Raw genomic sequence first — 14,893 nt, 5'->3', positions numbered from 1 at the left:
CACGTCTAGTTCAACACTTGAGAGGGTGTAGAGTGGGATTGCAAGAGTGTTGTTTGTAGAGTTTTCAGTAAACTAGAAAACCATAGTATGAGGTGTAAACGTTGTTCGGGTAAACGTAGAAAACCCGGTTATGATAGTGAATTTCTCCCCGGGAGTGGGGAGCGGAGACGTAGGACGAAAGGTCCGAACTCCGTGATCATTTGATTATGTTTGTGTGTGCTTTGTCGTTCATTTATATTTGTGCTCATTGCTCATATCGCCATTGTCTCATTTGTTAGTTTGTCAACTTCTTTGTTTATATTATTTACCCTTGTGTTGTTTATATATGCTTGCTCATATATTTGTAATATCCCATTGTTAGGTTATATTCATTAGTTCATATTGCTTATCCTAACTCATATATCTTGTTGTATTTCATACTTGCTAGGATAACTTATTAATTACTTTTAATTGGCATAAAATCGGATTAGATTAGCATAAGACCCTAATCACCCTTATTTCAAAACATGGTTAAGCTAAAATATCAAAACTCATATGTTCACATTTTTATGTTTTGGACTATTTTGCAAAATGATGATATTTTTCATTTGGGAGGTCTTTTTTGAAAACCAGTTTTTATAACATGTGTATTATCATGTCTACAATCATTTTTCAAAGTTTTATATTTTTTTGAATTTATTTGATATTTTTAAAATCAGTTCGCGGTCGACCGCCCCTGAGTTTAGAGACTCAGTATGTTTCTTGATGGCTTGCGGTCGACCGTGGTGGTCGACTGTATGCAGTCCAGAGAATTTCACAGTCGACCGTCACGGTCGACCGTCTGTTGTTCCGCGGTCGACCGTCGCGGTCGACCGTCGAACTGACCGTTGGGTTCTAACGGCTAGTTTTCTGAGCTGTTTTCTCTTGGGCTTTTTGGTCATTTTGATTGGGTTTTTGCTGTTGTTTTGAAAGGGTATAAATACCCCATTGTTATCATCTTTCACAAAACCAAAAGGAAATGTTTTAATAAAGTTTTAACAAGGGTTTAAGTGTTGTTTAAGTTTGTTTATAAAGCTTTTAAGCAATTGAGAGTTTGTTTTGTGAAAACAAGTTTACAAGAGCTTGAGGAAATCATCTATTGGTGTTTGAGCATCCAACTCTCCTACCTCTACCTCTTGATCTATTGAGAAGTTTTCTAAACTCTATTTCTAGCTTTACATTTGCATATGTGTTTGATTATCTTTCTTTAAATCTAGTTTTTATATTAAGTTTAGATTTGATAAATCTTATTGTTACACACACCCACATTGAGCTTATTGTATTTTCATATATAGTATAATTGGGTTGGTGAGTGTTATAACAATTGAGAGTGAGCTACATTGAGTTCTCATCTATTGTAGAGAACATATTTGTTATTATATTGTTAGTGTTGTAAAGTTTTCGGTGAGCTAGAAAACCGAGTGTGAGGAGTGGATGTTGATCGGTGAACATTGAAAACCGACATTGTGAGTGTTTGTGAACGTTGATCGGTGAGCGTTGAAAACCGACATTATGAGATGTAAACGTTATTCGGGTGAGTGTAAAAAACCCGGTTGTGATAGTGGATTTCTCCCCGGGAGTGGGGAGCGGAGACGTAGGACGGAAGGTCCGAACTCCGTGATCATATTGTGTGTTTGAATTGTTTATTTTTCCCTATCACAATTGTATCTTGTTTATTTTGTTTACTCTTGTGTATATCACTTATCCTAGCTTACATATCTTGTTGTATTTTATACTTGCTAGGATAACTTGTTAATTAGTTTTAATTGGCATAAAATCAGATTAGATTAGCATAAGACCCTAATCACCCCCCTCTAGAGTCTAACAATTTCATCATTCTCACTCCCTAGTAAAGAATGGATATGCGCAATATTGGATACTTCTGTCCAGTTAGCCTCAACACATCCTTTCAAAAGAAATATCACCAAGGTGAATCGTTAATCGATTATATGCAAATATTGTTGTGCTTCATCTCAAAACATTTGTATCTCAATCTCATGAAATATACAGCATATTTTACTCCGTACCAGAGATAAACCTTGATGAAGTCCTGACAATTTGTATCCTTTTTAGGCCCCATATTTTGTCAACCCCTGTCCTCATTAAGCCCCCAAATTTATGTCAACTCTTGTCCTAATCAAACCTCTTTACCTTGAATGTGGAAACAAATATTGAATGTGTTAGTCCTAAGATAGGTGATTCCTGGATGTGGAAACAAATATTGAAGAAGAGAGACAAGGCTATATCTATTTGTGGAGGGTGTGATAACCTGTTGGAGCTCCTAAACTCTTGCTTGAACAACTCAAAACCTCGGTTATCTACCTTGTATCATTTCTTCTCCCCAGTTTCTCAAAGAGTGCCTTGGCATGACACTGTATGGGACAAAATGAGCTATCCAAAACACACTTTCATATTCTGGCTTGCAGTGCAAAATCGACTACTTACGCAAGATAGATTGATGAGGAGGGGAGTCATAGATACAAATGCTTGCAGACTGTGTTCAACTGAAAGCTTAGAAAGTCGAAACCATCTTTTTTTTGAATGTGGGTTTTCCAGTGAAGTTTGGAATTGTGTCATGAATTGGTTAAAATTCACCTGGAAGTCTTGCGACTGGAGAATCTTATTGGAATGGTTTTGCACTGGACTGAGGGGTAAAGGATTCAAGCATGGTATCAAATGTATGGCTCTTGCTGCAACAATATACAGGATCTGGGTTGAGAGAAATGCTCGGATTTTCCAACAAAAGCGTATGGCTCTTGCTGCAACAATATACAGGATCTGGGTTGAGAGAAATGCTCGGATTTTCCAACAAAAGCAAAAGAGTATTGAGTGCTTGATTAAGGATATTAAGATGGATATTCTTATGTCCAATCTTAATGCACCAATATCGAATGAGAATAAGGAATGGTTATGCTCCCTGTAAAGCCTGCTCATTCACAGTTATTTTTTCTTTTTGATTGATTTCAGGTCTTAGCCTTGGTTATCTCATGGTATAGGAGATACTTTGATGTACATAAAACTCTCATATTTGGTAATGAATAAAAAATTTTCATTGACCAAAAAAAAACCTCTTTACCTTCCCTAAAAAACATATATGGGTTATTCTTATCAAATTGCAGTGCATGTATTTCATTTTTGTCAGCTTCACATAGCGAACAAATATGTGTTAGCATGACGTAGGACACATGCTAATATCAGTTAATATAATCGTACTAGCCTCAGCCAAATGATATAACTAGCTCGAACTAGCTAGTAGCTTCCTGGCCGGCAAAATTAACAATTTTAAGCTGACATCTTCTGATATCATTTTGTGAAAGAAGACCACATGAATAAGAAATGTTTAGTTAGGATGGACGACGACAAATGAGATCTTCCTAGATAGAAAATGGTTAAGGCTAAACTGTTGAAAATAGATGCTCGCTAAATGTACGCGTATCTATTTTCTTTCTGAATCTTTTGATACTAGCGTACGCATGTACTTAAGAGCCCTAATCTATCTAATGATATGCATCCTAAACCTCGTGTATAGAATTGAGAGACAGAGAGAGAGAGAGAGAGAGAGAGAGAGAGGCGAGGATGGAGATCAAACTCCTCTCAGATAGAGGGAAACACGAAATAGTACCAGAGAATTACATATTGCCTTTTGAGCAGAGACCAGAGATTCATGCAAGTACATGCTGGCAAGGATTTTGGCTTCTTTCAGGTCCGATTTTCTTTTCTTGGAAACTTTTATTCAGATTCTTTTCGGGGGAAATGCATTAGAATTGTATAGTAATTGTTCGCAGGTGATAGACCACGGCATATCGGAACAATTGTGTCGAGCGTCATGCGGAAGCATGCTCGCAAACCAAATGAGTCGACGAGCGATGAGAGAAGAACCAAAACCAAACATGAGTGCAATTCACAAAATAACGGCCAAAATCACACACAAACACAGAAATTTACGTGGTTCGGCAATTGCCTACGTCCACGGGGAGAGGTTGGGGAGATTTTACTATATGAAGGAGAAACAACGGGTTACAATCTTTTAAACAAATCTCAAAATAACCCAACCAATGATCTCAAACTCCCTCACAATAATCTCCTTATCAAAGTGCTCAAAAGAATCTAAATTCTTTGTTCAAACTCTCTCTCTATTAACCCTAGAAACGTGTATTTCTATTTATAACAAACCCAATCCAAAACAGGGTGGGAATCTAAAAACAAGTCTGTCACACCCGGGTGTGGCACGCACCACACCCCTGACAACAGGGTTTATTCTGCCACACCTAAGTGTGGCACACACCACACCCAGACTGCTAAATTTTCACGTTTTTCAACACTTTGAACAATTCGACGTCGTTTTCTACAATTCCCTACCTCGGCGAAGTGTTCCCAAAACTGAGCCGACACAAACATGAGTATCAATGTGTCGTCTCGGTAAATCCAGCTACACCAATGTGATTGCCTACGTACCCCCTCTCCTTAGGGATCAAGCCGCCCGTAGTTCATCCAAATAGCAGCGAACGACCTCAAAATCACGAATTTGCAATAAGTTTCTACAATGATCAAACTTATTGCTCGGAACTACCTTTGTGAGCATATTCGCTAGATTGTCTTTTGTGTGGACCTTCACGAGCTCCACATCCCCATCTTCAAGAACATCCTGAACGAAGTAATAAAGAACGTCAACATGCTTCGTCCTCATATGGAAAACCCGATTCTTCACCAAATAAATAGTACTCATGCTATCACAATAAATGGTGACGGATCTCTGCGAAACACCAAGATCCTCCAAAAGTCCTTGAAGCCAAATCGCCTCCTTAACAGTCTCCGTAATCGCCATATACTCTGCCTCCGTCGTCGACAAATCCACCATAGACTGTAAGGTACATCTCCAACATACCGGCGCATGGGTCAAAGTAAATACATACCCCGTCATTGACCGACGTTTATCCAAATCTCCAGCATAGTCTGAATCAACGTAACCAATGCATAGCTGCCCAGCGCTAGTGTCCCGCTCAAATACCAAACCAACATTAAGAGTACCTTAAATGTACCTCAAAATCAATCTCACGGCATCCTAATGACCCAGACCCGGGTCGTGCATGTATCTCAAAACTATGCTCACTGCCTGTGATAAATCCGACCTCGTATAAACCATGGCGTACATCAAACTTTCCACTGCGCTCGCATATGGAGTCTTCGACATCAACTCTCTATCTTTAACTGTCTTTGGTAAAAGGTTAGCTGAAAGCTTCAAATGGGCTCCTAATGGTACACTAACTGGCTTCGTCTCCATACTCACATTAAATCGTTGTAGCACCTTCTTCAAATAAGCCATCTGTATCAAATAAATTTTGCCCCTATCTCTGTCTCTACCGATCTCCATCAGCAAAATGCGCTTCTTTTCACCCAAATCCCTCATCTCAAACTCTTTCGAAAGTTATACCTTCAACTCATCTATCGTGGATCTAAAAATAGAAGTGACCAACATGTCATCAACATAAAGCAATAAGTAAATGTATGCACCTCCTCGCAACTTACGATAGTACACACAAGGATCAAACTGGATCCAAATGTACGAATAGTCGATCATTAAACCATTGAATCGTTTATACCATTATCGCGGAGATTGCTTCAACCCGTATAACGATTTCTTTAATCTACAAACCAATTTCTCCTTCCTTGTAGCTCGAAACCCTAACGACTGAGTCATATAAATTTTCTTATCAAGATCTCCATGAAGAAATAATATTTTCACATCCAATTGATCCAATTCCAAACCATATTGTGTCACCAAAGCTAGCAAGATCCGAATCGAAGAGTGTTTCACCACCGGAGAAAATACCTCATTGTAGTAAATGCCTTCTTCATGTGCATAGCCCTTCACTACCAACCTAGCTTTGAACCTCACTAGAGTGCCTTCAATGCCCTCCTTCCTCGTATACACCCATTTGAAACCAATAGCCTTTCGCCCATTTGGAAGCTCAACAAGTTCCCACGTGTCGTTCTTTTAAAGAGATTCTATCTCCTCCCGCATAGTTTTCTGCCACAAATCAGCCTCTGAACTCTGTTCGGCCTCTCTGAATGTAGTAGGAACTATCTCATCGACACTCCATCGGAAGTGCATAAGCAATGACTGTATTCGTATACTTAGCTGACAACCGTATGTCTCTCCTGGGTCTCCGAACCGCAATCGAATCCTGAACCTAAGCCGTCGATCCCTGATTCTGCTCTGCTGAACATGTATCCTCCAAATCATCGTCGTGCTCACCTGGCGTCACCTCAGTCAACACTCTAATGGATACGGTACCATCTGGATGCTATAGAGCAGCATCAATCTCCACCACCTACGATATCTCCTCTGTCGGGATGCNTGCTGAACCTGTATCCTCCAAATCATCGTTGTGCTCGCCTGACGTTACCTCAGTCAGCACTCTAATTGATACAATACCATCTGGATACTGTGGAGCTGTATCAATCTCCCCCACCTGCGATAGCTCCTCTGTCGGGGTGCTCTCCACCTGATAAGAGCTGTGAAACTTCAAGATCGAATCCTCATCGAGAGTGACGTTTTTACTCAGCACAATCTTCTTACCAACTAGATCTGAAAGTATATATGCTTTCACACAATGCTTGAATCCAACAAATATGGCCTTTCTAGCTCAAAGTTCCAATTTATCAGTCTTCACATGATAAAATGCAAGGAACCCAAATACCTTGAACTGATCATAATCGCATGTTAGCTCTCCCGACCACATCTCTATAGGGGTTTTCCCCTCAATGACAGATTAAGACAGCCTATTAATGAGGTCGCTCGCATATGAAAGTACCTTAGCCCAAAAGATCTTCTCCAAACCACTCTACGATAACAAACATCGGATCTTCTCCAGTAAAGACCGATTCAATCTCTCTACCACCCTATTCTGCTATGGTGTATGACTAATTATGAAGTGTCTCTCTATGCTCTTGTCTCAATATAGCTGCTAAAAGGGGTCTGAAGTGTACTCGCCGCCATTGTCGGATCTTAATGTCTTAATCTTTCTCCCAGTCTGCAGCTCTAATCTCCTCTTCCACTCCACAAATAACTCTAGAACTTTATTTTTATGCTTCATGGTGTACACCTAATAACGCCTAGAATAGTCATCCATAAACATGACGAACCAATATCGACCGCCAAGTGATGTCATCTTGGTGGGACCCCAAATATCTATGTGCACGTAGTCCAAAATGCACCTCGTCCTATGTACGGCTGTCCCGTACTTCATCTTTGTCTTCTTACCAAAAACACAGTACTCACAGGATTCTATCTTCTCACTCTTGGCTCCATTCGATAACCCCTGCTTGCATAAAGCCTGCAGTGACTTTTTACCTATGTACCCTAATCTGTAGTGCCAAAGCTTGCTCGCGTCCATATCTAAAATAGCTAAAGCTACCTGGCCAATCTCGGTGCTTCCCTACAGGTAATATAAATTCTTACTACGAACTCCCTTCATCACTATCACAGATCCCTTAGTAACTTTTGCTACAGCGCTCTCAAAAGTCACCTTAAATCTCTTTGCCTCCAAAGCTCCAAAGGAAATAAGATTCTTCTTCAACTGAGGAACAAATCTCACTTCATTCATCTCTCGAACAGCTACATCATGTATCCAAATCCTGATGGTACCTATCCCACAAATACCACGGGATTGATCATTTCCCATGACTACTACACCCCCATCGATCTTTTCAAAAGATACAAACCAATCTCTCCAAGGAGTCACATGATAAGTAGCACCTGAATCTAGCATCCGATCCGATGCATCCGCATGGTTAACCTCTAGAGTAATTAATAGAGAAAAGTATGCATCGTCGGAATCGTTACCACTCTTAGCAACATTCACCTCATTGGCCTTCGGGCTATTCTTCTTGATATTCTTTTTCTCTCTGAGCTTCGGGCAATCTCTCTTTCAATGTCCTTATTCTTTGTAGAAAGCACACTAGCTCTTCTAAATCTGGTAGCGGTCTCTAGACTTTGACCTGCCTCTATTACCACCTCTTGGATATGGGCTCCTTCCTCTCGTCAATAAGGTCTCTCCTGAAGTGCTAGCTCTGGAAATCTCTCTGTCCTTCCTCCTCAAATCGTAATTCGTCAACGTATTAATCACTTCACTATATGTGATAGAAGATCTACTATTTAACAAAGTGAGCACGAATGTATCATACTACTCATTGGGTAAGGAGGCTAACAAAATAATCGTCTTGTACTCATCCGATATCTTCTCATCCACGTTCGCCAAGTCCGATAACAACTTTGTGTAGTTGTTCACATGAACCGCAAGTGAGGTACCCCTGGATATTAGGAATCTGAACAATCTTCATAGCAAGTGCAAACGGTTCTCAACACTCTTCATAAGATATTTGTTGTTGAGAATCTCCCACATCTTCATCGCAGACGTCACACAAATCACATCATATTTTAGCTCTTGTTCCAAACAAGACCTGATCACCCCACAAGCGTTTCGATTCATCTTGTCCCATATCGCCTCATCATATTTCAGTGGCCTCTCATTGACTGTGATGGTCTCTTCCAAATTTTGAGCATTCAAAGTGTCATGTACGTCGCTTATCCATAAACCAAAATTGATTTTACCATCATACTTCACAACACTAATCTTTGTATTCTGAAGTGCAACTTGAACTGTACTCATCATCACCTTGCTACTTTCACCAACTTCTTCTCCCATTGCAAACTGACTCTAATTGTAAAGAAAGACTCGAACTTTGATAGAATTGAGAAATTACCCAACTGAACCCTTAGATAGGATTCCAACACAATCTCGTAACCACACGAGGAAAGCGAGATCTTCAACGGCAACTCCACAACGTTATCTCCACCGAAGACTAGATCTCCAATATCCAAGCTTCCAACAGCGAATCTTCCTCCCCCCCAATACAAAAGCCTAGCTCTGAAATCTGAGCTCTAATACCCCTTGTCGCGCGTCATGTGAAAGCGTGCTCGCAAACCAAATGAGTCGGCGAGCGATGAGAGAAGAACCAAAACCAAACACTAGTACAATTCATAAAATAACGCCTAAAATCACATACAAACACAGAAATTTACATGGTTTGGCAATTGCCTACGTCCACGGGGAGAGGATGGGGAGATTTTATTATATGGAGGAGAAACAACAGGTTACAATCTCTCAAATAACTCTCAAAATAACACAACCAATGATCTCGCACTCCCTCATAATAATCTCCCTCTCAAAGTACTCAAAAGAACCCAAATTCTCTGTTCAAACTCTCTCTAATAACCCTAGAAACGTGTGTTTCTATTTATAACAAACTCAATCTAAAACAGTGTGGGAATCTGAAAACGAGTCTGCCACACCCAGATGTGGCACACACCTCACAACTGACAACAGGACAGATTCTGTCACACCTGGGTGTGGCACGCAACACACCCCTGACAACAGGGCAGATTCTACCACATCTGGGTGTGGCACGCACCACACCCAGGCTGCTGAATTTTCACGTTTTTCAATACTTTGAACAATTCGACGCCCTTTTCTACAAATTGATTAGTGCTGTGATGGAAGTTACAAAACAATTCTTCGACATGCCTATGGAAGACAAGGTCGTATACTATTCAAAGGATTTCAAAAAAGTCCCCAGACTTTGCACGAGCCATGGCTACAACAATCAAGAAAGACAATTATGGAGGGACTGCTTGCGACTTGTTTACTATGGACTTGGCGATGAATTCATGCACCTCTATCACCAAAAGCCCACCACATTCAGGTACTCGACTCGACAAAGTTTTCATGCAACTGGTGCTACATCTAAGTGGGTTTTTATATCGTCAGGGACATCATTGTCAAGTTCGTAGCAGAGGTAGAAGGATTGGCCACCGGGATCCTAAAATTAATATCCCAGGGATTAGGACTAGGTGAAGATTACCTTAGCAGAAGTCTTCTTAGCGAGGGTGCAAAGAGGATAAATATCAATCACTATCCACCATGTCCTGACCCAAGCCTGACTTTGGGTATATCGCAGCACACGATCCAGGTCTCATGACCCTCCTTCTTTAAGGAAATGTTAGCGGGCTCCAAGTCCTTCATTGTGGTGAGTGGATTCAAGTCGACCCCATTCCAAATGCATTTGTTATCAATTTTGGGCATGTATTAGAGGTAAGTCGATAGTAATTGACAAAGTATAGTTATGCCTTTGAACTCTAGATTGATTGTTTGCTGGACTTGGACTGTCACAGATTACAACTAATGGGCTGCTAAAAGGTGTGGAGCATCGTGCTGTGACGAATGCGACTGTTGCAAGAACGTCGATAGCAATGTTCATTATGCCCACCGAGGACTGTCATATAACTCCAGCACAAGCGCTGATCCATGAGCATCAGCTTTACAAATCCTTCTCTTTTTTACGGACTTCTTCCGTGCGTTTCTGGCCAACCAAGGCGATAGAGAGAGGACAGTGAAAGCTTTTATGTGTGAAAGTTTATGTATTGTAAAACAGAGTACATAAGAATACTGTCTGAAAAATGCCTTGCTTTCTTCATAAAATTGTAATGCTGATTTGCGTAAGCTTGCAGAAAGACGCTAGAAGCCTGGTCTTGTGAGACATTAGCCGGTATTAAAATTTCTGTCCATGAGGCACTTGCAGTTTCTTCAACTTCTATCTAGTAATACTGGCCTGCATATCAAAGATACTTGCGCCTCAAGTTCACGAAATGCCCCAACATAATGAAGGTTTTGATCCAAGTCCTGAGTCTGTGTCATTTTATCCTCATCAAGCCCCAGAAATGTGTGAATTCATGTCCTAATCAAGCATCTTGCCACTCTCATTTTATTATTGATGAGCATAGATTGTTGTTATCGAAGTGCAATGCCAGTTTTTTTTTTTTCAAGCATGACATAGGGAATAACTATTTGTTAGCGCAACATTGGAAACATCATAGTAGCTACAAGGATTACAAAATTAGAAAAAAAAAATTTTAAAAGCTGACAATTTCTGAAACACTACCAGCTGTATGTTTACTCAGTGATGGCCGAGACAAAAGAGCATCTTTCTACATAGAGAGTGGTTGAGGCCACAACATGGAGGTCACAATGCTCGTTAATCTTTTTGATATATTTTTTTGCTTGATAAAATTTCTTCTGTCATTTCTCTGTCTGAATGGACAAATGTTTGTAATTAAGTCTACGGATGTCAAAATTAACCCAAAACTATTTGTCCACTCATACCCAATAACTAACCAAATGAACTATCTAAACCCACCCATTTATAGTTAAATAGGTCATAAATGAGTAGGTATAGGTTCTATTAAAGATAAATGGATCATACCCACCCATTTGCCCAAATTGGCGGGCTATTTCCCGCCCATTTGCTCATTTCGATGGCTATTCTTTCAAAAACACACTCAACGTTTCAACAGTTACAAAACATATTTTTAAAAAATTAAAATTATAAAAAACACTTAAAATTAGAAAATTACCAACAACCCCTTAAATTTTTACTAGATAGAAGTTTAAGGACCCTTAAAATTTTTAACTCTTAAAATTTAAAATATCATAAAAACACCCTTAAGAGTTAAAAATTACGAAAAACTCTCAAAACTTTCTAACCATAAAAAGGACTCATGAATTTCAAAAATTACCAACAGCCCCCTAAAATTTTATAATTTGCAAAAAACACCCTTCAAAGTTTAAAAATTTGTAAAAGACAACCTTAAAAGTTAAAAACAATCTCAGAATTTTCTAAACTTACAAATGACACATGAAATCGGAAAACTTCAAGCATTCCCCTATAAATTTAAAATTTGCAAATAACACAATGAAAGTTTTAAATTTTGTAAAAAAACACCCTCAATGTTTAAGAATTATAAAAACAACATTGACATTTCAAAACATACAACAAAGGACACATGAAATCTAAAAATTACCAACAAACCCCTAAAATTTTATGATTTGCAAAAAACACCCTCAAAGTTCAAAAAATTTTAAAAAATCACGCTCAACAGTTCAAAACTACAAAAGAATCTTAGAATTTTCTAAACTTACAAATGACTCATGAAATCCAAAAATTTTCAGCAGACCGCTATAAATATAGAATTTATAAATAACACCCTCAAAGTTTTAAAAATTTCGAAAACTACTCGCGAAGGATTTAGAATTACAACAACCACCTTGAAATTTTAGAACCTACACATGACAAATGAAATCTAAAAGTTACTACCAGGCCCCTGTAATTTATAGTTTACAAAAAAACGCCCTTACAATTTTAAAATATCAAAAAGCACTCTCAAGAATTAAAAATTATATAAAACTCTCAGAATTTTCTAAACCTACAAATGACAGATGAAATCTAAAAATTTCCAGTATCCCCCAATAAATTTAAAATTTGCAAAAACACCCTCAATGTTTTAGAAACTGTGAAAACAACCTCAAGGGTTTAAAAATTAATAAAACCGCCTTAGAATTTCAAAACCTACAAATAACACATGAAATTTAAAAATTACCACCAGCCTCTTGTAAATTTGAAAATTATAAAAAACACCCTAAAAGTTTGAAATTTATGAAAAACACCCTTAAGTTTGAAATTTATGGCAACACAACCATAGAAGATGCTTGTATTTCTAGGTTTGTAGTGTCTTTATCTACATGCCTTGCAACTTTTTTGGTGTTTTGTGAAGTTTTGAAAGTTTAAGGGTATTTTTTATAAATTTTAAAACTTTGGTTGTACTTTTTATAAATTTTAAATTTATAAGGGACGTTAGATATTTTTAAATTTCATGTGTTATTTGTAGGTATAGAAAATTTTAAGACTTTTATATAACTTTGAATTCTTGAGGGTGCTATTTGTAATTTTTAAACTTTAAGGGTACTTTTTGTAAATTATAAATATACAAGGCCTGCTAGTAATTTTTAAATTTCATGTGTCATTTGTAGGTTTTGAAATTTCAGGGTGGTTTTTACAATGTTTAAAACTTTAAGGGTATTATTTGCAAATTTAAATTTATAGGTGACTGTTAAAAATCTTTAGATTTCATGTGTCATTTGCAAGTTTAGAAAATTCTGAGATTGTTTTGTAATTTTGAACTCTTGAGTGTGTCTTTTATAATTTTTAAATTTTGAAGATGTTTTTTCAAAATTATAAATTTTTACGGGCTGCTGGTAATTTTTAGATTTCATGTGTCATTTGTATGTTTTTAAATTCCATGGTGGTTTTTGTAATTCTTAACCATTAAGGGTGTTTTTTTTTAATTTTAAAACTTTAATGCTGTTATTTGTAAATTTTAAATTTATAGGGGACTACTAAAAATCTTTAGATTTCATGTGTCATTTGCAAGTTTAGAAAATTCTGATATTTTTTTATAATTTTGAACTCTTCAGGGTGTTTTTTTATAATTTTTTAACCTTTTAAAGGCATTTATTGTAATGTATAAATTTTCAAGGGGTTGCTGGTGATTTTTAGATTTCATGTGTCATTTGTAGGTTTTAAAATTTTAGAGTGATTTTTGTAATTCTAAACCATTGAGGTTTGTTTTACTAATTTTAAAAATTTAAGGATGTTGTTTGTTAATTTTACCCATTTATGACTAGGGCTGTGCAAACGGTCAGTCGGTTCGGCTTTTATCAAGTTTCTAACAGCCAAACCGAACCACCCTTTATTCAAAACCGAACCAAACTATTGCAAGTTGGTTCGGTACGGTTTGGTTCGGTTTGTTCGGTTCTAATCAAGATGCATTCAAATATTGTAGACAAATTTATTCATGTCTATTATACAACCTTTTCTTTTGCTTTATTCACAACTTATACATGTAACAACATGTAAGGATTTTGAAAAACAACAGCACTAATCTAATCAAAATAAAACGATAAAGAAGGGGAATCATCACAGGGGTAGCAACAATCAGCTGTAACTTAAAACAAAACAAATACATCTATAAGGTACATGAAGGGAAGAAGCTATTTTAACATATACAAAGACCCAAAAGTCCAAGACCAGTCAAAAATCTAGTGGATATGGTGCTAGTGTATCTTTCAGTCTTGGTGTGTCAATGACTTAGCACTTGTGGGAATGTGTAATTTTTATGATCTAGTTTGTAGTCCCCCTAAAAATCTAATTAAACCAATTATTTCTCACTAATCTACAATTTAGTAGCATGCATCAAGAACTAAAAAGTTTAGATCTTTCCCCTTGAAACTGAAAGTATAGATTCAAAATTAGGATTTTCAGTTTATACCTCCATTATGGGTGCGGGTGTCCCCAAAGCAGAAGATGGATCCTGAGGAGATGGTTCGGTCTCGGCCATTAAGACTATGATGAGTGGCTGCTTGGCGTCGAGTGAAGAAAATTCGAGTCGACAGCTGAAGGAAATTCGAGTCGGCGGCGAGTCAGAGGTGACAACAACGAGTCGTAGGCGAGTTGGAGTCGACGAGAGTCGGTGCGCCTGCGCTTGTGCGCTGCGAAGTGCAGAGAGAGAAAGTGTGTGTAAGAGAGTGTGGAGTGTGGAACTGGGACAAAGAGAGGAAGTGTGGCTGCGGGCTAAAAATTATAGTGTTATTAGTGATGCGGTCGGTTCGGGTGGTTCGGGTTGAAAAGTTTTCAACCCGATTCGAACTGACCTACAAACAATACCGACCTGAACTGCTAATTTTTGGTCGGTTCGGTCGTTTTTTCGGTCTAGACCGAACCATGCACAACCCTATTTATGACCCAACCAAAACCACCCATTTGACAACCTTAATTAAGTCCAACACTAACCTAAAATTATCTTAGACACCTAATCCAGCTCATTATATACTTCATCTTCAACCCCAATTTTGACACACACACACAGAGAGAGAGAGAGAGAGAGAGAGAGAGAGAGAGAGAGAGAGAGAGAGAGAGAGAG

The sequence above is a fragment of the Asparagus officinalis genome, chromosome 7, assembly GCF_001876935.1.
Source record: "Asparagus officinalis chromosome 7, Aspof.V1, whole genome shotgun sequence".
NCBI classification, from domain to species: Eukaryota; Viridiplantae; Streptophyta; class Magnoliopsida; order Asparagales; family Asparagaceae; genus Asparagus; species Asparagus officinalis.
The sequence above is the reverse complement of the archived record's forward strand: the minus strand, read 5'-3'. Positions refer to the sequence as shown.